Genomic DNA, 21,846 nt, shown 5'->3' on the forward strand with positions numbered 1-21,846 from the left:
TGTGTGGACAGAAGCCAGCCTCTTTCCCCAGGCACCCTGCCATTGCCCAGTGGTTTCATGAACCAACTGGCTATGGTGGTGATGCACAGCTCACCCCCAACATGACTTCCACTCACCAAGACTGACCCAGCTACCCCCACCATGGACTGCCCCCCCGCCAGCAGCAGAGACCAACTCAGGGTGATCAGCCAGCTACCTGGTGGCAGGTTGATCACATGGGACTGCGTCTACCATAGCAGGGGCAGGGTCTCGTCCTTACGGGAATGGACATTTATTCTGCGTATGGATGTGCCGTCCGTGCGTGCAATGCTCTGCCAAAACTGCCACCCATGGAGTTACAGAATTGCCACCACTCTGGTGTCCCACACAGCACTGCTTCTGATCAAGGAACTCACGCGACAGTACAAGAAGCTCGGCAGTGGCCTGTGCTCATGGAATTCACTGTCTGACCGTCTCCCACCCTCCTGAGGCAGCTGGCTTGGTAGAATGGTAGAAGGGCCCTTTGAGGACTCAGTTACAGCACCAGCTGCAGGGACAGCGTGAAGTTGCCAGAAGGCTGCGGATGCCGTGAAATCAGCATCAGTGTAAGGTGCCGCTCTCCCACAGCCGGGTCCCAGGCCGGAAATCAAGGCTGGGAGCGGAGTGGCACCGTCTCCATTACCCCCAGTGACCACTGGCAGAATTTTGTTTCCTGTTCCCGAGACTTTATGCTCTGCTGGCCTAGAGCTCTCAGTTCCAGGGGGAGGGTGCTCCCACCAGGAGCCAGGACAGCGAGTCCCCTGAGCTGGGAGTGAGGACAGCTGCTGGCCACTTGGGGCTCCTCATGCCTCTGAGTCAGCATGCTAAGAAGGGGGTCCCTGGGCCGGCTGGGGTGACGGATCCAGACCACAGAGGGGAAGCTGGGCTGCTGCTCCCCAGGAGGAGAGGAAGAGCACGTCTGGAGTGCAGGAGGTCCCAAGGTGTCTCTTAAGGTCACTGGAAGAGGACAACAATGCAATCTAGGTAGGGCAATGGAAGGCCCAGACCCTTCAGGAATAAAGGTTTGGGTCACCCCACTGGGTAAAGGACTGTGGTCCGCTGAGGCGCTTGCTGATGGCAAAGGGAAGCAGAAGGGACTGCAGGAGACGGGAGTGATAAATGCCAGCTGCGGCCATATGACTGGTGACAGAGAGGAGACTTACAGTTGTCACGAGTCTTCCCTCCCTATTTTGCGATGAACACATTTGTCTGTGTGTTCAGACGTTAGTCATGTAACATAATTTATATTAACTTTACATTGGCATGTAAGTGTCGTTAATTTTACAACATAGCATTTAAGGCGTGGGATATCAAGGAGACGCTAAATATCAGGCAAGGACCGTAATTACTTCTTTTTCCGGGGACGGGACAGGATTAGTGCATTTTTGGTGGTACACAGGATCTTTGTACCTATTAGGTGGAACTAGGACCTTGTTACTGTCTTTACTAGGAGATTATGTGAGTTTAGGAAGATGTGGATGGGTGCCGAGTTGACAAGGAGGTGGGGCTGTGATGGTTAATTTTATGTGTCAACCTGGCTTGGCTAAGAGGTGCCCAGGTAGCTGGTGAAACATTTTGGGTGTTTCTGGAAGAGATTAGCATCTGAAAGAACATCCCTCACCGATGTGGGAGGGGATCATGAAATCCACCATGAACAGAATAGAATAAAAAGGCAGAAGAAGGGCAAATTTGCTCTCCCTCCTGGATCTGGGAGTCCGTCTCCTCTTGCCCCTACATCAGTGCTCCTGGTTCTTGGGTCTTTGGACTCAGACTGGGGCTTAGACCATCCCCCATTGCCCTCTTGGTTCTCCTGGGGTTGTTAGGCTGGGCGGGAACCACACCACTGGCTTTCTGATTCTCCAGAGTGCAGAGGGCAGCCTGTGGGACTTCTCGGCCTCCCTAATCCTGTGAGCTGATCTGTCACAGTAAATCTCCTTCCATAGATTTATATAGATTGGAAACCTTTCACCCAACTTCCCTCCAAAGGTAACATCTTGCAAAACTATGGCACAATGTCATCACCAGGAAATTGATTCGATACACTGCACAGGGTTCATTCTGTGTCTCTGTTCCTCATCCTCATTGGTGTGCGTGTGTGCGCACATGCGTGTTGAGTTCTGTGTAGCACATGTTCCTGTGTCCACCACAGTCCAGGTAGGGAACAGTTCCTTCCCCGCAAGGATCCCTCCTGCATTTCCTATAACCACGCCCACCTCCCTCCTGCACCCCCACCCCGCCGTTTCTAACCTCTGGAAAACATCAATCTCTTCTCCATTTCTAAAGTTTTGTCATTTCCAGAATGTCATATAAACGCAATCATACACTATGTGACCTTTTGGGGTTGGCTTTTTTCACTCGGCACAATTCCCTGCAGATTCATCTACATCACTGCGTCTGCCAAGAGTTGGTTATATTTGATTGCTGAGTAGTATTTCACACACTACGACTTTCACTGGGTTCCAACTCCCTCGTGGAGTGAGTGGCCACACACAAATCCCCAGTGTGCACCTGATGGCCAGGGGGCTGACTGTTTTACAGAGATTATTATGTAAATGACTGAGGGGTAAAGTTAAAGGTTGGATAAGGATTGAAAAATTTGGAGCAGAGTGACTCACAAATAAGATATTCCCGAGAACCTTTAACCAAAATAAAGTTATTTATGGATGTGAATTTGGGTTTCTTCTAACACACAGTACAGGGGAGAATGAAGACTTCCTACTTCGATATCGCTGAGCAAAGATTTTTATCCTGGAGATGTTTGAGACTGGATTATCTGCGGTTGCCTACTGGGAAGTAGAGGGGTTGAATTCAAACTTGGGCCATCTGCCTGCAGATTTGGGGGCACTACCCCATTTGCCCTGACCTCAAAGGCTGTAGGTAGCCCTGTGTTGGCTCTGTGGACCCCAAATTCTCAAAGGAGCTGGAGTTCTCAGAACAGCCTCGGAAATGGCAGAGTTGAGGGCATATGTCATATGAACAAGGCCCAACTGTGGGCCATGACCTCATTGCTCCTAACGCCAGCCCACGAGATGCAGATACCGTCATCGACCAGACCCTTGAGGTCCTGAGAGCGAAACATTGTGCCCAGGCCCCCAGCAGCAGCAAGCGGAGCTGGGTGCCCCTCCCCCCCCCCCCCCCCCGCTGCCTGATGCCAACATCTTTGGTGGGTGTGGCTGATGTCTGCAGTGGACATCTGCCACCTCAAGCTCTGCCTGGGTCTGTGTTCCTGAGCCACCTGCCAGGCTGCCTAGGGTGAGGCATAAACAGGAGGCCGGGGGTGATGTCCAGCTCATCCAGCTCGAGGGCCCTTGTAGATGTTCTCTGGTACTGAGCATTGCATGGCCTTCCCCAGTGCTCTTCCAGCCACTCCCTGTAGGGTCTATCAGCTTTCAAAATGTGGGGACTTGGGGGTGGGGAGAGCCCCTCACACTGCGGCCTGCCTAGCTAGGTGAGGCTTGGACTTGGTCTTCCATGGCACTGGGACAATGACTGCTGGGGCCATGAGCACAGCTCATGGTTAGTGCTGCAGGGACACAACTGAAGACAGGCCGAATAGTGGCTGGGGACACTGCTCATGCCCTGAACCGGTGGTTGAGTCTCAACTAGGCAGAGGCAGGGACATGGTGGGACAGGGCTTGGGGAGCCTGACCTGGGGCTGTCCCTGGTCCCTCCCAGAACTCCGCCCCTCCCCCACCCAGCCAGGCTGCCCCTCCCTGCTGCTACTACTGCCATCTGAAGCCTTGGAGATCTTATCTCAGTCTTGTTCTCTCTTTCTTCCCTCTCCACACCCCATCTGTCCCCTGCCTCCCTCCCCCGACCTGCTCCCATCTATGGCCACTGCCTTGTCCTGTCATCCCTCCCAGCCAAGGGGAGCATCCAGGGCTGTGGGTTAGGCCCCTGCATGCCCGCACCCCACACCCCAGATCCCTTGGGCCCACCTTCTCTGCACTAGAGACATAGGCTATAGCCCCAAGAGGGCCCTTTTGCAGCCTCAGGCCTCTAGGCTCCCTAGCAGTCCCTGCTATTTCTCAGGCCATGGCTCCCAGGGCACCTGCTCCAGGCAGCCTTCCAAGACCTCCCAGAAAAGGGCCCCGTGTGCCTGGCCCCTTGTCCTTTGCCTGGATCTCAGCTGCCTGGGGTTTGCCTCCACTTTGGTCCGTGACCTTCTCAAGGGCATGGCCAACTCTGCCTCAGGGAAACTGAGGCTGGGTTGGCAGGTGCACAGTCTCTGCTTAAAGTGCCCAGCCTGCTCCTCCCATGCTGGGCTCCCCTGTACCCTGCAGGACTCAGCGGCAGTGTCACCCCTTCAGCCAGGCTGTCCCACCCTAATGCTCCTCTCTCCCTCCCCCCTCTCTGCTGCCTGGTTTCCTTCACTTTGGGGCTTCCCCTCCTGCTTGGATGTGAAGCCCACCCTCACAGGACAGTCCTGACATATCTAGAAATCCCATTTGTTGTGTAAGCCCCACCTTTTGCCCAGTGCTTTACAAACTGTGGACTCTTACTCCCATCTGCCAGTGAGCCGCCAACATGCAGAGGACAGATACCTACACAGGCCACACTTCAAGTCTGCAGGTAGCAGGGTGTGGAGGCCACTGGGTGACCTGGCAAGTCATGACCCCTCTCGGCCTTCACTTACACCTCTGTAAAGTGGGTGCAACAGGCCTTACCTCCAGAGCCACAGTGAGAATCCAGTGACTTCTATGGACTTATTCAGCACTCAGGGGACAGTGGCTGACCACTGAAGCTCAGGCTGGGCTGCGCCCCAGACTTGTCTGGCACCATGCCTGAGCAGTCCACTCCATGGTCTCGCCTTCCGACAATGCGTTGTGGCCCTCTCTGCTATGCTTGGGGCCCTCTGAAGACATGCTGACCAGGAGCTCTGAGGAAGACTCCACAGGACTATTTGGAAGCAACTGGGGCCTGGGTCTCTTGGGCCTTGAGACCATGTTGAATTTTTGGAGGCATTTGCATCTTCAAAGTTAAATTTAAATAAGAATGGGAATAGTCCCAGAGGATCCCTGGCAAGCATTTTCCCGTCCACTCAGATTATCCTTCTCTGAGGTACAGTGCTGTGGACATCTCAATGATTAGGTGGGACAGGCCTGCCCGAGTGGGCATTGAGCTCCTGGGCATAAGCCTGCCCCTGCCCTGAACCTTCCACAGCTCCCACTGTCCACAGGGACCAGCCAGGTGCCTTAGCCATATGACAGCTCTGGAGCCCACCAGTTGGGCAAATGCGAGTCTATGCTGAGCCCCAGTTTTCCCACCCAGAAAGTGGAGAAAATATTCTCTCCTTTACAGGTTTGCCTAGAACTAAGGGGTTTTATAAGATGTGGGACTTTCAATGTTAAACTTGGAAAGTTCCAGGTGAACTAGGAAGGGATGGCCACATCCAGGGTTGTTGTGGGGGTGAAACAGAAAATGGGTGTTAGCACAGTGCGAAGAACTAGAAGGTACTCGGTTAGCGGCAGGGACAGCTGGGCCACTGTGCGCACTGCACTCCGCAGCCACAAGATAAGGAAACTGAGGCACAGAGGGGCAAGCAACATACCTGGGGTCACACGGGGTGGAGGCAAGATGCAGGAAGCTACCACTGTGTCTTGAGGTGGCTCACCTGTGATTTCTGCCAGCCGTGAGGGCAGCCCTTTTCCCTCCTGTAGAGTGGACGGAGGTGACTCTGGGAGCAGAAGGGGTAGGGAGGCTGTGACCTCGGGAGAGCAAGATGCTCAGCCCCTCTGCGGTCACTGTACTGTCCGTAGACAAGTGAGTCTATCCTGCGGGCCTCGATTTTCTTGTGTGAATGGTGGGGAGTGCTCACAGTGCCACCTGGCAGTTTCCCCCAGGATCGGGGAGATAACCCATAGAAGGGCTCAGCAGAACTGCTGTGCTAAGTGTGTAGCAGACATTAACAACCTGGCTTATAGTTAACGAGAACAATCCAGTTCACCAAACGTTTTTCCCTCCAGAAGCTCATTAAATCTGCACAACAGCACTAATTTGAGAAGCTGCTGTGATTCTCCCCATTTTCCAGATGAGAAAAGTGAGGCCCAGTTCAGGGGAGGAAATTGATCAAAATTGTCACAAGGAGTGAGGTGTGGGTCTAGGAAGCTAAGCATGTGGCACTGGCAGAGACCACTGGACCCTCACCTGACCGCCTGTCAGCCTGCCACTCTCCTGACCCTGCCCTAGAATGGACTTTGTCCTTCTGGCTTTGTAGAATGGACTTTGTCCTTCTGGCTTTGTAGAATGGACTTCGTCCTTCTGGCTTTGTAGAATGGACTTCGTCCTTCTGGCTTTGTACTTCCATCCCTGGTGCCACGCTCCACCCTCTGAATATTTTTTTCTTTTCTTTGTACTTGTATTTCACAAGCAGAAATCAAATTATTGGCTTTTTTGCTTACCCTGTTTCCCTGAAAATAAGACATCCTCCGAAAATAGGACCTACTTACAGGAAAGATAAGATGTCCTCTGAAAATAAGACCTAGCGCAATCTTTGGGAGCACACCTTAAAATAAGACACTGTCTTATTTTCGGGGAAACGGGGTATTATCCATATTGCCCACAGAATGTCAGCTCCAAGAGTGCAGGGACTTTTGTCTTTCGTGCTCATTGCAAAATCCCCAATGCATGAGCAGGTCCTCAGAAAATATGTGGAATGATTTGATTATGTTCTAATCATTAGAACAAACCAGGCACAGGTCAACCTTGCCAGCTGTGGTGCAGTGCCCTGTTACAGCCAGCAGATGGCAGCAGAGAACAAGGCACCTGCCGGGTGGCGCCCAGGTGAAGTGCTGGGCTTTGACCTTCAGGGCTGACAAGAGGGGAGTTTCTGGTGATGTGCGTTTGGGGAAAGGGGCAGTATGAATCTTCTTCAACTTCCCCTAACCACTGGCCAGGTCTGAAGGTCCCAACTTGATAGAAGGAAGTCTTTTCTAATAGAAATCAGTCACAGTTATCACTGATTAAGCACAAGAGTGGTGCTATGCCTGCGTCTCATCGTATTCTCACAACAGCCCTGTTATCAACCTCATTCTGCAGACAGGGAGCAAAGGTGCAAAACATGCCCAGAATCTGTGGCCAGTGGAGCACCAGGACTGGAAGGAGAACTGGAACCCATCCCCTTAGCCATCATGAGATAAGGCCTCCTAGCTTCCACTGCCCACAGTGACTCAGTGGGCTGTCCCAGAGGAGGTGGGTGCACATTGCTGGAGGTGTGCCAGGTAAGCACCTGCTGGGGAGGACACAGGGGCAACAGATGCCCAAAGACTCCTGGCCAGGCAGGACTAGCTATACAATTTGTAGGGCTCTGAGCAAAATGAAAATGTGGGAACCTCTGCGCAAAAATAACTAAGAATTTCAAGACAGTGGCAGCAGAGAATTAAGCAAAGGGCACGTCTCCTCTGAGTTCCAGGCTCTGTGTGACTGCACAGGTCCCAAGCCCTCCAATCCGGGCCCTTGAGAAGGTGTGTGAGGAACAGGTCTCAGGGTCATCTCAAGGCCAGCACAGTGCAGAGCTCTGAAGGGACGGGCCTTGTGAAGTAAGCAGATGAGGATGAGGAGGAACCTGCCCCTAGTCCACTCCAGTTGGAGCCAGGAAGCCCACAGAGATGTCAGCTGCCCATTCTGCCGGAGTCTGGGGACAGTCCCCTCAGCACATTTCTTTTCCTAAGACAAGGCCTGTGTCCCTGCTGTATCCCTGCATCTTTTAAGTCCTTCCCTAACCCTGACTTATCTCCATGTGAAGGGCTGGGGCGGCCTCAGGGGCAAAAGGCCTTTTTGATGGTCCATGAATCTTCCCTTTGCTGATCTTCTGGCAGCTCTCCGCGCGGCCAGGCGGGCCCACCACTTCCTCTCTGCCAAGTGAGGATTAGGGAGCCATAAAACAGGAGCCCAAATCCTCGGCAGGGCGCACACACACATGGGCCTCAGATGTGCTGGCCGGGGACAGATGGGGGCTGCCAGGACATGAAGCCCGGGAGGAACACCTTCCTTGGGGGCCAATCTCCACCCTTTACTCTGGGCGTGGAGAGAACTTCCTGCCGAGTTTAGGATCAGAGCTGATCAGGGCCACTTCCAAGGGAGTGAGGGGATCCCAGGTCAAACCACAGCTAGAAGTGGTCCCTGGTGTGGGCAGGGAGCTGGGGAGCCCAGGCTGAATGTAGTGAGAGGGCCGCCCTGGAAAGAGCTGGGACCTACCACGCGCTGGGGCTTAGTGTGTGCTGTGCTCATCCCCCACGGTGCATGTCCTGTCCTCTCTCACTGAATAGATAACAAAGCTTTACCCCAAAGAGAAATTTTAAAACCATCACATTTAAAAAACTGGTTATTTATCACTTATGTGTTATCTGTTTATAAAAGACACGTGGTGCACACTTCAGAAGTGGAGTATAATAAGGCTTTGAAGAGTATGCTTTTCTCTCCCTGGCCCCTGTTCACAATCCCCCAGCCCTGTCCCAGAAAGCTGCCATTGACACCAGGGAGGCATATCTTTCCAGAGTGTCTGCAGGCTATACACAGCTGCTGTTTCTTTTCTCTCCCATGGACATAATAGCATTCTGTGCACAATCTCTGCACCTTACTTTTTAATCTTAATATAAATTGGGGACTTTTCTATGTCAGAACATACAGGGCTGCCTCGTTCTTTTTTTTTTTTGCAGAGACAGAATCTCACTACCACTCTCAGTAGAGTGCCATGACATCACAGGACTCACAGCAACCTCCCGCTCTTGGGCTTCCGCGATTCTCCTGCCTCAGCCTCCGGAGCAGCTGGGACGGCAGGCACCCGCCACAACGCCTGGCTATTTTTTTGTTGCAGTTAGGCCGGGGCTGGGTTTGAACCCGCCACCCTCGGTATATGGGGCCAGCGCCCTACTCACTGAGCCACAGGTGCCGCCCGTCTCGTTCTTTTTAATAGCCATGCTATGTGGCACCATATAGATGGGGTGTATCAGTTAGCTACCGCTGTGTAGCAAACAATCCTAAAACTTAGTGACTTCGAACTCATCATTTGTCATATTGCACACGCTCCTGGGTCCTGCTGATCTTAGCAGGGCTCACTCAGGTGTGTGGGCAGCTGACAGGCTAGCCTAGCCAGGTTCTCCTGGTGAAGGCCCATTCGATGTCATCTCTTTGGTCAAAGAAAGACATTTGGGGAGGGCAGACTCAGGGCGGGAAGGGACTACACATTCACTGGGCAAAGAGTGTGAGGCCATTACACTCAGGCCATTAGAGTGAGCGGTCTTCCACATGGAGCTTAGTTCATCCAGACCTTCACCACTGAGGACAAGGCAGCAAAGTGCCCAGGGCCATACATTTCCCCTAGCCTGGGGTAGTGAAAGTCCTGGCACACATGAGGCCAGGCTGTGAGAGGTGGTTCTGGGAGGGGCTTCCCTAGAATATATCCCCTACCCTGACCTGCCGCAAGGGCCAGGGGTTCAGGACCATCCACCAGTGCAGCCTGCTACCCTCCCACCTGCAGAGAGTGGTTGTCATGCTGCTGGGGGCAGGTGGACTAGCACTGGGGATAAAGTGAGTGAACCTGGTTGGCTTTACCCAATGTCCCAGGGTGCCTGAGGGAAAAGTTCTCTCTCCCTCCCTGGCCACTCTCTGAGGCCCTGTGGGCAGGCTCTGAGATGGACCCTGGAGGCCCAGGCTGGTGGGGGAGACATCCCAAAGGTAGTCAAACTTTCAGTGGGATCAGAAAGGGAGAGTTAATGACCCTGCCATTCATACACTGGGAGGGGCATCTGGGAAGACATCCTTGAGGAAAGGAAAAGCGTTCTGGGCTTTGAAGCATGAGTAGGAGTTCACCAACAGGCTCCAGAAGAGAAGGAAGGACCTTCTAGACTGAGGGCAAGCCGTGGCACAGCCGTGCAAGGAGTGGAGGTGTGGGAAGGGGTCAAGAAGTAGGTGCCCTAATGCTGAAAACAGACAGCAAAGAAGAGAGACATGGTCAGAAATTCTAGAAAAGTATTTCCAGCCTCTGAGGTGTATTGAATAGATGTGCAGGCAAAAGCAGTGTATCTCTAGGCCCCAAACTTAGGTTCAGAAGGAGTGGAGCGCCCTCCAGGACAGCAGTTCTCAACCTGTGGGTCGCCACCCCTCGTAACAATGAAAATACATCGCGGCATTAGGAAGATTGAGAACCACTGCTCCAGGAGCTCCCCTAAGCCCAGCTGTTGAGTGAACACTCAGCACAGTTACACTCGGGCTTCACCGTGGTTGATGTTCTAGTCTCTTTTATATCCATCTCCTCTGGTCAACGTTGAGCTCCCTGAGCGTGGAGACCGTGTCGTACTTATTCACTGCAGTTCCCAGGGCTTGCTGAACACAGAGGCTCGCTCGATCCTTAGTGAATGGATGAATGAGAGAATGAACACATGGGTGAGCAGGAAAAAGGCAGAAAGAAATTAGCCCAAATAGGCAATAATACTGCATCATGGGTCATCTCCATGTTCTTTTTTATCATCTTCCATCCCTGATATATGTTAACTCTGATTTTATTTTATAATCAAGTAAAAAACAAATACATGTTAGTCTGAAGTGAGAATGAGAGGCTGTTTGGGGTGTGCAGTGGAGGCAGGATTGTTGGAAGGTCAGGAAACGTGGTGACTAGGCTGCTGGGATGTCCAGGTGTGGGGCCATGTTGGACGGGATGTGTGCAAGGGACTATGGGGCCCAGAACCTCAGGTTTTCATCTGGAAAACGGGTCTAATAGCCACTCAAAACTTAAATTATGACGTTCAAATAAAAACTGCCAGCATTCATTGAAACCAGTCCATGCCTTTCACAGTCCTATTAAATGCCCTCCACTCCCAGGTGAGTGTCATTATCTTCAGGTGGAGAAACTGAGGCAGTGGTGCGTTGAAATTCTAGCTCAGCCACATATAAGCTGTGTGATCCACAGGAAGCTGTTTCCGAGCCTCAGTTTCGCTCTCTGTAAAATGGGAGTGCTTCTTGAGTTTTTGTGGAGTTCGAAGGATTATGTGCGTATAGCAAGACGGGCCCATATGTAGAGGCTGTGTGTCCTGAATTACCAAATAGCTGAGGTTACCATCTAGTGACCGTCTACACAGCAAATCAGTGGCCGAGCTGGGATCCCACCCAGTTTCTTTGACTCCAGAGCCCATCTCTTTGTAGCTCCTCCAGTGTGAGCCTTGCCAACTTAGCAAGAGCTCTGGGTGGCAGGTGCCTGCCTGGTTCATGACAGGGCTGGGCGTGAGGGAGCCCTGTCTAGAGCTCCTGCCTCGTGGTGCAGTGGAGACAGGGGAAGGCTCAGGGATGCTGGCTCCGTTGGGGGCTCTAGAGCCCATGTGTCCAATGTGGCAAGTGGTTTCCCAGCAGCCGAGGCAACACTAATGGGCCTCTCTTCATAATAATCTGCTGTGATAACAGACAGATTTAATTAAAAAGAGCGCACGTCCTCCTCAGCAGGAAGGCTGCAGCCAGGGTGTGGGGCCTGCAATTAAAACTTAGCTCCATAAAGTCAGCACACAGCCGTGGGTGCCTGGAGCTTCTGAGTTTTTTTAAAAAGAACGTACCCTACCCCCCCACCATGCCCACATTATTTATCGAGTTAATTTTGTCCTCTGGCCACAGCATGAACCACTGCGGAGCCCCTGAGGCCCGACCTTGACTTGCCTTCTGCTCCCAGGCCGTGCCAGGCACATGCTTGCCTCCTCCAAGAGAGGCTTTGAACCAGGAAAACCTGGGCGGGGCTGTCCCTGGCTTTGTGACGCTGGGCGAGTGACTCATCCCTCTCAGATCTGCTGTTTCTGCATCTAGATTTGGGGCAGAAGCTGAAGCTGCCCCTGAGGCTGGGTGAGGCCTCAGCAGGGCAATGGGGAAGGGTGCTCAGAGAATGCTAGTTGGGTTGTCGCCACTTGTGCTGGGACCACTGGCCGGAGCTCAGGAGGCCTTGGAGAGAGGGTGGTCAGGATGGTTGGGGAGGCCCAGGCTGGCACTCAAAGTAGGAGATGTGGCAATTAAGAGTGGAGACTGGAGTCAGAAAGAGCCTGATTCGAATCCTGGTTCTGCCACTTGCTAGCTGTGTGGACCTGTGACTTTGCCCCTTTGGGGCTCTGTTTTCTCATCTGTAAAATGGAGCTGACAGCACCCTTTCTGCAGGGTTGCAGCCCGAGGAATCCTTGAGCCAGGGCATGACAACTGGCTCCTAGGGAATGCTCTAAGGGTGTGGGCCTGGGTGCCATGGCCCGTGACACTGATTTTCAGGGCTGAGAGATGGGTGGTGGCTTCCTGGCCTGGCTCAGGGTGAAGTTTCCCTGGAGGCCTCAGGCCAGCAGCCTACAGAGTGGAGGGGACCTCACTGTGTTTACTCCCCAAGTGCCCGCTGCTGTCAGGCTGGGGATGGGGGCAGCCGCCTCGTGGCCAGATCGGTGGCCTGATAGCAGGGCCTTCGAGACAAAGCTATCAGAGGCGGCGGCAGGATCCTGAATGGGCTTCTTCGTGTGGGCACAGAATTGCATTCGGCTTGGATTTAATTAAAAAGACTCAAATCTTTCTGATAATCCTCCCAGCAACGGCTGGAGCAGGGCCTGAAGCGAGCTCCCTGGCAACGGCGCATCCTGCTGATAAAGAGCCCCTCGCTGGCCCAGCATCGCTGCTATCAGCCCTGCCCATCGCTCGGCAAGGGAGGGCAGGGAGGCAGCTGCCACCCCCACCCTGTGTCCCCACTCCCGCAGTGCACACTGGTGGCCTTCTTTGTTCCTGGGCTGAGCCCCTGCCCGGCAGCCACACCTTCCCATGCAGCCCCCAGCTGCTCCCGCTCCCGATCCCCTGGTGCACCTGTGCCTAGGCCAATGCCCAACTCTGGAGCTGGTGGAATAGGCAGGTCTCCTGCTCAGCTCCCGGCCTATACTTGTGCTGTCCCCTCTGCTGGGCTCTCCTCCTAAGTCCTGGCCCATGTGTCCCTCCCCCACCCTGATTTCCAGACAGGCCCCTGGACTAGGTCTGGCAGAGAGTGGGGGTTAAGGGGTCTGGAGACTGGCCAACTGATGAAGGAATGAATGGGTGTGGACTAGCTGGCCGGACATGGCACTGGGGCTTCTGTCCCAGGTTTACGTCATCCCAGGCAGGAGCCTGGCAGGTCAGGACTGAGGCCTTGTCTGCCTCAGTTTCCTCATCTACATTTCAGTGGCACCTTGCCCAGGGGAGGGACAAAACTCAGCCTAGTTCATGCTTCCTGCCCCACCCACTAGTCACCCCTCAGTAAGGCCCAGACCTGGAAAGCAGGGCCCTCTCCCTCCTGCTCCAATTCCCCTGCCAGAGAGTGCGGCCTTCTACCCACACTCCATACACCCAGGATTCATTGAAGACTTTTTATTGAGACAGTCTCACCCTGTCGCCTGAACTGGAGTGCCATGGCATCATCGTACCTCATTGCAACCTCTAACTCTTGGGCTCAAGTGATTCTTCTGTCTCAGCCTCCTAAGTAGCTAAGACTACGGGTACCCACCACCAAGCCCAGCTAACTTTTCTATTTTTAGTAGAGATGGGGCTTCACTCTTGCTCAGACTGGTCTCAAACTCCTGTGCTTAAGGATCCCTCTGCTTTGGCCTCCCAGAATGCTCGGATTGGAATCAGTAGGCTGTGGGTCTTTGATAGGAGTGGAGATGTGGGCAGAACCCAGGTGAGGGCTGCAGGGAGCAGGAGGCAGGAGTGTGGCCAGGCTGAGCCCCCTCTGGGGAAGTTTGCCCCTGCTGGGGGGGTGGGCAGTGGGCTTGGCTGCTCGGGGAGTCAGTGGGGAGGGACCCAAGCAGGTTTCTAGGCCAAGGGGGAGAGATGGAGAGAGACAGTGGCAGAGACAGAGACAGAGACAAAGAGACAGAGAGAGAGCTCGGCGCCGTAGCATAGCGGTTATGGTGCTGGCCACATGCACCGAGGCTGGCGGGTTTGCACCCGGTCAGGGCCTGCTAAACAACAATGACAACTGCAACAAAAAATAGCAGGTGTTGTGGTGGGCGCCTGCAGTCCAGCTACTTGGGAGGTTGAGGCTAGAGAATTGCTTAAGCCCAAGAGTTGGAGGTTGCTGTGACCTGTGACGCCACAGCACTCTACCCAGGGCAACATAGTAAGACTCTGTCTCAAAAAAAAAAAAAAAAGAGTGAGAGAGAGAGAGAGAGAGACAGGGACAGAGAGAGAGAGATATAGACAAAGGGACAGAGAGAGAAACAGAGAGAGACAGAGAGAGGGAAGGGGCAGAGCTCAGCAGGAGGGTTTGGCCTCCCATAGATGGCCCTGTGATGGGATGGGGGGTGGCCTTCTGTTTGGGCTTTATGGTATAGGTAGGGAGTTCTCACTGAAGACCCTGTCTGCCTTGGTAAGAGGCACGTGCTGGCCCAGGGCAGGGAGGACTGGAGGCAGAGGAGGGCCCAGGGAAGGACAGGAGGGCCCTGGTGTGGTCTCCTTAGCAGTGCTCAGTCACCAGGGGCAAAGCACAGGGGACAACAAGCTTCCATATCAGGGATAGGGAACGGAGGCTCTTTGGGGTCAGCAGCCGCCACCACTCCGAGCCTGGACTGTCTGCTTCCATTCATTCCTCTGCCCCACCTCCAAGCTCTGAGCACCGTTTCTTTGTCCCCGAGGCTCACCCCTGCCCTGCCACCCCAACAGGCACCCTGAGAAGCCTTCTCCAGGGCAGGAGCCGGGAGAGAGGACCTGGAGTGGGCGTCATACTGCTGCAGCTGCTGCTTATTATCAGCACGATAATCATAAAAGGTGATGGAGGGAAGAGGGGAAGGGACGTTCCCCAGCACTGAGCGCCCAGAGCAGGCTCCGGGCTCCAGGCTCCAGGCTCCACACAGCCACCGATGCTGTCATTTAATCTATGTAACAACCCAGAGACACAGACACGATCATTATATCCACTTAACAGACTAAGAAAGTAGGATTCAGAGAAGCTGGGAGCTGAGGCTACACAGCTGAGGGCCAGACCTCGGCAGAGGCCAGGCCATGGACAGGCTCACTGGGGGCCAGGACATGCCCTCAACCTGCACTCAAGGACTCATGCGACCTCTCTCGACCTTCCCTTTACCAGAGCTCTGTGTTTAGTAGGGTGGGCATTGGAGTCTCAGGGGCAATCAGAGGCCAGACCCAGCCCAGGGCAGGCTGTGCTGACCTAGGGCACGTCGAGGTGGCTGCCAACCTCGCTCTGCTGGGCTGTTCTCTGTGCCCACTGCTGAGGCCCAGGACATCCTCCCACCTCTGGGCATGAACCAGAGAGCTAGCAGGAGCCCTGGAGACTCTGCTGCCCCCATCCCTAGGGTCCGGCACAGGGCGGGGGCTGGCTCTGTGTAGATGGTATTGGCAGAGATGGGAGAGCAGAGGGCAGGTCGCAGCACCTCGAGTTGGGGAACTCTTAGCTTGCAGATGGGTGTGCCAAGGATAAAGAACCCTAAATAGACTCTGGGGGTCCGTCAGCCATACCTCCCCAACAAATGTCACCCTTTCCTCTGGTCTTCCTGTTACCAGGGCTCGGCCCACACCTGCTGCGAGTGAGGTGTGTTAAGGAGCATGCTGGGAGTGCATGGGCTGGGGACGTTATTGGATCCTACACCTGGGAGGCAAGTGCTGGGTAAAGCTGGGGGTGCTGAGGATATAGGGCCTGGGAGGGGCAAGGGAGAAGGCCCAAGACCCCAGGAGGCAGGACAAAGGTGGGATTCCTCCTCAGATCCCACGATGAGCATCCTGAGTGATCCCAGGCCCTGTACAGATCAGGGTGTACTGGCATTCTTCTACGGGGTGTTGGATGATTTCTTGTTAATCTTTCGAAAGCCAGCAGGTGCAGGGTGTGAGGTATGTGGTCAGAGTAGTAGCAGCCTCCCCAGGTGTCAGTATCTGTAAGAGGGGACAGATCTAGAATGTTCCCCAGAGCTCCGGTCTCCAGAAAGGACTGGGTGATCTGCTGAGAGTTGGCTTGGGAGGGATTTTGGGGTCAGAGCACAGCGAGGAGTTGATCTGGAGACCCCAGGACTCAGGGTGCAGGGAAGCTGAAGGCTATTCCCAGGCTCCACTTGGTTGCAGGTGTGTGTGTGTGTCTGTGTGCACACCCAGAGTTGGTGGCCATGGGCAGGAGCCATGAAGGCAAGGTGGGGCGAGCACTCCAATTGGGAAAGGTGTGGTGAAGGTGTGGGGGGCTGGCCTGTTCCAAGAAGAGATGGGAGCTTAGTTGTCGGGGAGATGGATGAGATGTGACTTTGGTGCTTCAGACCACAGATGCCTCACCTCTGGGGAGTCAGCCCCCTGGCTAGGGGTCACGGCCCAGAAATGACTGTTGCTTATTTGTTGGAGACAGTCTTTCTGTGTCTTCTAGGCCAAAGAGCACCGGCATGATTATAGCTTATTTTAATTTCAAACTCCTGGGGTCAAGTGATCCCACCTCAGCCTCCCAAGTGCTAGGACCACAAGTGCCTGCTATCATGCCTGGTTAAATTTTGTATTTTTTGTAGAGATGGGATTTTATTATGTTGCTCAGGCTGGTCTTAAACTCCCGGTCTCAAATGATACTTCAGCTTCCCAAACTGCTGGGATTACAGGCATGAGCCACCACACCATGCTCCGCCAACAATGAATGTTTTTAACGAGCTTCCAGATGAATCTGATTGTTCAGGAAGGAAAGAGATGGATAAGGGAGGCCCCAGGGAAGGGGGGTCTTCAGTGGGGGCATGTCCTGAGCAGCCTGCGGCCCCTCCAGCCTGTCTTCCACAGTGTTGGCAGACCCTCAACCACTTTGTCTAGTGATCAGTCTGTTAGTCACCCATTTTTTTAGAGAAATGTGTGTTTTTTTAATTGAAAAAGTTATAAAAGTAATACACACAATACCTATTTATTAGGGAAAATTTAGGGGAAAAATGACAAATAGAAAAAAATCAAAACCATCTATAATCCCCTCACCTAGGGGCCAGCACCATTTAAGAAATTAATGTATATATTCAGGAATGTGCATTCGAATGTATTCAACAAGTCCTTATTAAGCCCCACGTTTGTTTGCAAGAGTGGGATGGAGCGATGGATAAGCCGGGTACAGACAACAAAGACACACATGCACACACACGAAGATGGTATCATATTATCTGCACCATTGAGTTACCTAATTATTATCGACAGTGCAGTTCTCTGATGTAACATATACAGACATATTTAGCTTAACATTTTTATTTTTAAAATTTTAAATAAATAATATAAGCACAAGACAAAAATTTGAAAAGAACAAACAGCTATATATTCTTCCACTGTTTACTGTTAACATATGTTAACAGTAAATTGTCTTTGGAATTTTTATGAATAGCATTTATATATTTTTTCACAACTACGAGTATACTATAGATACTTCTTGGCTTTTGCTTTTCTTACCCAACTATAGTCTGGAGACCACACGCTTCCCTGCCACCACCCACAGATCTCCGTCCTTCTATTTAGGACGGATGTGTAGCAATTTAGCCATTTTCTTAAATGTTTAGCTTGTACCCAATTCTTCACTTATTTGTAAAGCATTTTATAGAATTCTCTTGGGCATGTATATTGTCAATTTCTTCATGATAGATTTCTGGAAGTGGAGATGTTGGGTCAGACGGTCTGTGTATTTATTTTTATTATTGTTTCAGGTTAATTTGAGGGTACAAAGAATTAGGTTTGCAAGGTTTGCATTTGTTAGGTAGAGTCCCTGTTGTAGTTGTGTCCTGACCTCGAGATGTGCCGTACCCCCTAATATTGTGCCCATTAAGTGGGAGCACACTCATCCCACTCCCTTGTTCTCCCGCCTCCCACCTTGAATTGATTTGAGTTTTTCTCTTATGTGGGTGTGTATTAGATTGTCTACTGGCTTCATATTAGAATTGAGTACACTTGAGACTTGCTTTTGCATTCTTGTGATGCTTTACTAAGAAGAATGTGTTTCAACTCTATCCAGGTTAATACAAAGATACAAAGTTTCCATCTTTTTAAATAGCTGAATAGGATTCCATGGTGTACATGTACAGTTTATTAATCCATTCCTGATTGGTGGGCATTTAGGTTGCTTCCACATTTTGGCAATTATAAATTGAGCTGCGATAAACAATCTAGTGCAAATGTCCTTATGATAAAATGATTTTTTGTTCTTCTGGGTGGATGACTGGTAGTGGAATTGAGGGATCAAATGGAGGTCTAATGTGAGTTCTTTGAGGATTCTCCATACTTCCAAAGAGGTTGTATTAAAAATACGGAACACTTCACAAATTTGCAAGTCACCCTTGTGAAAGAGCCTTGCTAATCTTCTCTATATTGTTCCAATTTTAGTATATGTGCTGCCTAAGCGATCACCAGGCTGTATTAAAGGCTGTTCACCTCCAATGCCTCTTCCGGCTGGCTGCGCCAGTTTACTCTCCTGCCAGCAGAGGGAGCTCCTCCTTCCCTGGAAAATCACCAGCACTGGGTGTTACAGTATTCTTTTGAATCTTGCTCAATCTGATACAAAACATGCTATCTCAATGTTGCATGAATTTGCCTTTCTTTGAGCATTTGGTGAAGTTGGACCTCTTTTCTTACCCATGTGGATCATTTTCCTTTTGTGAACTGCTTCTGCTACATTTGCACTAAATTTTAGATTTGTAAGAGATTTTTATTAATACATGTAAATACGGAGGGTACCAAAATATGTATACACATTTTAAGAAAGGGAAAAAAAGGTATTAAAATTATACTGCCTGATATATACCAAAAACAAAAGATGAATACAAGTCACACTGAGCACCTCTTGCAATTGCAGAAGTCAAATGTGATGAGTATTACAAATTTAACATAGTTTTCTCCTTTCTTAAAATGTGTATACATTTTTTGGCACCCTCTGTATATTCACTGTTATCTGTCATATGTCTAGAAAATATCTCTCGTCTCTCTAGAGTTTATCTCTCTTTTAAGTTTGCTTATTTAGAATGCAGTACTTTGGTGTCCCAAATATTTAATAGTTTTGTGTAAAAATAATATGATTTTAAAAATATTTATTTAATATTTTAAATTTATTTAAATTAATAAATTAATATTTATTTCATTTATAAAAATTTATTTAAATTAATAAATTAATATTTATTTAATTAAAAATAATTATTTAAATATTTAAATTTTATTTAATTATTTCAACATAGCAATTAAATTTTGTTTTTTGGTCTTTGGAGTCATACTTAGCGCGATCTTCCCCATACCCAAGGTTATGTAAATATTCATCAATATTTCATTCTGATAATTAAAAAATATATACCTTCTAAGAACTTTTTTTTTTTTTTTTTAGATAGAGTCTCACTATGGCACCCTCAGTAAAGTGCTATGGTATCACAGCTCACAGTAACCTCAAACTCTTAGGCTTAAGCAATTCTCTTACCTCAGCCTCCCAAGTAGCTGGGACTATAGGTGCCTGCCACAACGCCCAGCTATTTTTTTTGTTGTTACAGTTGTCATTGTTGTTTTAACTGGCCCGGGACCAGGTTCAAACCCACCAGCGTTGGTGTATGTGGCTGGCACCCTACCCACTGAGCTATGGGCGCTGCCAACCATCTAAAAACTTTATAGCCAGGCGTTGTGGTGGGCGCCTGTAGTCCCAGCTACTCGGGAGGCTGAGGGAAGAGAATCGCTTAAGCCCAGGAGTTGGTGGTTGCTGTGAGCTGTGTGAGGCCACGGCACTCTACTGAGGGCCATAAAGTGAGACTCTGTCTCTACAAAAAAATAAATAAATAAATAAATAAAAAAGTAAAAAAAAAATAAATAAAAATAAAAACTTTAACCTTTAATCTATCTGGAATTTATTTTCATGTAAGGTAGGAATTTAACTTTTTCCTCCCAATGTTTTCCCTGATGTTTTGACATTATTTATTGAATTTATTACTATTTATTATCTTCCTGTCCTTTGCTGTATTAAATTCCCATTGTCTTAGGGTCTATCTCATCGACATGCTTGTCTCTTTCTCTTTTAGTATCTTTTTGATTTAATGACCATAATTTTATATTATATTTTGATCCAGGGTGTCTAAACTTTTGGCTTCTCTGGGCCATATTGGAAGAAGAAGAGTTGTCTTGGACCACACATTAAATACACAAACACAAATGAAAGCTGATGGGGAAAAAAAAAATCCGTGCATAATTTTCATGACATCCATCACTATAGATAAGCAAAAAAGTCCTTACATAATTCTCATACAGCCCATAGGCTATAAGTTGACCATCCTTGTAAGGGCAAACCGTCTCATTAATTCTTCTTTTCAAGAATTTTTTAGTGATTCTAATATACTTGTATTTCCAGATGAACTTTAGAATTATTTCAGTTGAAAAAGAAAATTCCACTGATGTTTGTACTTGTGTTAAGTGTATACATTACTTTGGAGAAGATGGACATTTTTATAGTAATCAATCCTTCCATCCAGGAAAATGCTCAGTTTTTACAAAGCTCTCCCTACTTATTTTAAAGTTCATCTATGTCCCTCAGTGAAGTTTTTAATGTTATTTTTAAAGATCCTTGTATGTTTCTGGCTATGTTTATTTCTAGGCATTTAGTACTTTTAAATGGCTGTATAGTTTTTTCCCCCTCACTATGTCGTCTAACTGGTTTGCTGCTGAAATATATATTGATAGAAAACTTATTTTTTTCTACTTTTCTAACTAGTAGACATTTTACCAAACTCTCTTTTTAGTTCTAATAATTTTTTTTTTTTTTGTGGTTTTTGGCTGGGGCTGGGTTTGAACCTGCCACTTCCAGCATATGGGACCAGCACCCTACCTCTTTGAGCCACAGGCACCGCCCAGTTCTAATAATTTTTTATTTGATTGTTCCGAATTTTACAGGCAAATGATATCTTCATCTGAAAATAGTGGTATTTCCTTTTCCAATATTTAGACTTTGTATTAAGCCTCTGGTCAGCCATGATTATTTGATCCAGCAGGTTACAGTCTAGGCCTGGGAATCATGAGTAGCCTCAGGTACGGCTTAGTAACCTGGGTACCTCCTTCAATATCTGGGCTGTGGCCAAGAATAGGGGAGGGCAGTAGTTTCCTCTTATTCACAGTTTTGCTTTCTGAGGATTTTAATTACCCGTGGTTAACCACAGTCTAAAAATGTTAAATGAAAAATTCCAAAAATAATAAGATGTCCTAAGTAGAATGATAGAATTCTCCATTGTCTTGCTTGGTCCCACCTGGGACATGAATCTTCCCTTTGTTCAGTAGATCCACACTGTCCACACTGTCCACATTGCCCATCTGTTAATCCCTTAGTAGCTGTCTTGGTTACCCAGTTGACTGTTGTGGTTTGGCAGTGCTTGTGTTCAAGTCACCCATATTTTACTTAATTGTCTTGAAGCAGGAGAGTGCTATGTTTTATTTATAAATTAAACTTTATTGTAAGTATGTATGTAGAGGAAAAAACATAGTATAAATAGAGTTTGGTACTACTGTTTCAAGTATCCACTGAGAGGGCTTGGAATGGATCTCCTGAGAATAAGGCAGGGCTACTATATATAAATGTGTTTATGTCATGAAAACAAAAGGAGGACAGCTGGGCTGGCATGACCAAGACAGCATTGTATCACAGCTGCCATCACAGATGTCCTTGTCAGCAACCTGGTCTGGTTCATACACCTGCCACCTGTGCTTCACTCTTAATAAAAAGTCTGCATCATATTTAAGTTGAGAATGGGCATTAAATGTGATGGATTACACAAGAAGATTTTCCTCATCTGAAGGAATTTCTGCATACTGGAATAAATGCTATTTAATCATGATGTATTGTATTTTTAATGTTCTACTAGATTCTCTTTGATAGCATTTGATTTTGTATTTTTTCATCAA

At 49.6% G+C, this 21,846-nt stretch overlaps 1 non-coding gene across 1 annotated transcript; it reads right to left on the bottom strand.

The window, feature by feature from the left end:
* Positions 1-18,229: 18,229 nt before the first annotated feature.
* On the bottom strand, positions 18,230-18,336 carry LOC128580057 (U6 spliceosomal RNA). The gene has a single exon (XR_008378417.1). It is a non-coding gene; the product is annotated as a U6 spliceosomal RNA (small nuclear RNA).
* Between the last annotated feature and the right edge of the window lie 3,510 nt (positions 18,337-21,846).

Source organism: Nycticebus coucang, chromosome 2, assembly GCF_027406575.1.
Source record: "Nycticebus coucang isolate mNycCou1 chromosome 2, mNycCou1.pri, whole genome shotgun sequence".
Taxonomy (NCBI): domain Eukaryota; kingdom Metazoa; phylum Chordata; class Mammalia; order Primates; family Lorisidae; genus Nycticebus; species Nycticebus coucang.